The following is a 2,345-nucleotide window of genomic DNA, read 5'->3' as shown; positions in this document are numbered from 1 at the left end:
TGAAGCCTTAGATGACGGGGGTATTTAAAGTATTTATGAGTTTCTTTGATCGGGTTCATTGTAATTATTTACTGATCAAATGACTCAAAAACACCTGTATAGTAAAACACCAGATTACATAGACAGATGGATCTCACTGAAGGTTAGTAGTGCATTTTGTTGGAACCCTAAAAAAGGGGAACACAATTAATGATCACACCTGCACAAGTCAGTATCTCCACTTTAGTACTGGGGACCAGATTGTCTTTTGATATTACAGACATCATGCTCAGTAAAAACAACAGTTTACATCACATGGAAAAAAAAAAAAAGTTAATTATTGCTCAAGTTAGTTTTCTGATAAATTGGTAGTGTTTAAATCAACATGTATGCTAATGCTTTTGGAAGATAATTTGCTACACACTTTTACTGGAGATAGCAAGCTCATATTTCAGTCGTTATGCTTTGATTACTTCATATACAGTAGCATATATGATCAACATTTTTGAGGAAACAACTTCAACCAAAAAAAAAAATCTTTTGAAAATAATAATCTGAGAAGTTATTTCATAATTCCTGCAATTGAAATCCTGTGTGGGTCATGCAGTTTTCAAATTCTGAACCCATTTGGAAGATAAAAGTGATGAAAGAATGGACATTTTAAGGTTGAAATCTGTGTAAAAGGGCAGAATTATTTGAGAATATATGATTTAATTTCACTTGACTTTTTATTTCTTACTTTTGGGGGTTTCCAAAACCAAGTTAACTAGCTCTGAATAATTCAATGTGCTTTTGTAAAGGATTTAGTACAATAGTGTGTTCCAAACTGAAAAAAAATGTCACTATATATTTAAATTTTGATCCTTTTTTAAAAAACAACTTCAATTTCAACATGTGTTGAAAAGGAAAGATGGGAGGGGGGTATTCTAGTATATATGTAGATCAGGTAGAATATTTCAGTTCAGTGATGAGAATCATGAGACTCCAAATGCAATAAGTCCTTTTTATTTGTAGTTTTTATCCACTACATAAAATGATCTTGGGTTCAATTATGTGGTTCTATAGTCAAATAGTTTCTGAATATAACTCTGTAATTATTACTCGGAGACAGCTATTAAAATGGGGAGTCAAAGGCATATTTCCATTCTGCATAGTACACCTGAGCTGACACCCTGCATTCGCTCTGACTCGTGAACCTGTCCTGTGACTGCACAGTATTATAAGTCTAACTTTAAGTAGACTAGACTTGTGCTGTATGTCTGTATGAACTCAAATGCTTGCCTGCTTTTCACTTCTAATAATCCAAATCATCCACAATTTAGATGGATGAAACCATTTAATTGCTTTTTTATTTTAGGAATTTAATTGCACTGTATGAATGGTTAAATGCATGGGACATTCCACTCAGGAAAATAGAAAATGTCTTCCACAAGGGTTATACTGTTGGTGCACACCAGAGAGGAATGTGAACTACATGCATAATTCTGACGAGTCATATTGATTTTGTTATTGATGTCTAAATGTATTCATTTAATGTTATATTTGATTTAATTTAAGTTTAACTGAGTATAGCACTAGCTCCACTCTCCTCAGATCTGACTTATTCTGTGTGTGAGGTGGTACCCCCCCAATCCCTCTCTCCCTCTTTCCCTCTTTCATCTTTACTGATCATGTTTGCGCTGCTTGAGTTTCCACATTGACCAGTATTCTAGGACAGAACTGATATATTCCCTTCAGACATTGGTGGATTTGCATCCCTCTCTGGGCAATCATAATAAATTGAATCTAATTGCATTTCACGCTGTTGGTCACTGTACATTTGACTAATATAGTATTTTCCCAAAAGTGACAATAAAATGATTGCTATTGTGTTCCATAAAATTGTGCTTTTGTCATATGCAATGCAAATAGTTATGCTCAGCAAAATATGCCATTTTCTTATACTTGATTTCCTATATATGATTATTTTATTAAAACTTAATTATCTGAGAGTCAACGAAGAATGTGTGTATCTGACTTACCATGAAAAAGTACCGATTTACCTAGAATTTAAAAAAAATGTTAACCGTCTTTTGCATTAAAATACGCATGCAACTGTTAACCTATATTGTAAATGTATGACTTTTTTAAGCTGTTATTCTCTTGGAAATAATTAAGAATTCAGATCTTCTTCTATCCAAAGCAACATTATTTCTTGTCAAAGACTGTGCTTTTATGCATGGTTAATGAAATACAACCTTCAGGAAAGATCCAATTAAGGCACTATTTCAAAGAATATGTGCTTGCTGGACCATGTAGGAAATAAACCCAAGGATGCCTCTGTACATGTTTTTAATCAGTGTCAGATTATTATATCTGCTGGAAAA

The sequence above is a fragment of the Amia ocellicauda genome, chromosome 6, assembly GCF_036373705.1.
Source record: "Amia ocellicauda isolate fAmiCal2 chromosome 6, fAmiCal2.hap1, whole genome shotgun sequence".
In the NCBI taxonomy this organism is placed as follows: domain Eukaryota; kingdom Metazoa; phylum Chordata; class Actinopteri; order Amiiformes; family Amiidae; genus Amia; species Amia ocellicauda.
This window is presented reverse-complemented; position numbering follows the sequence as displayed.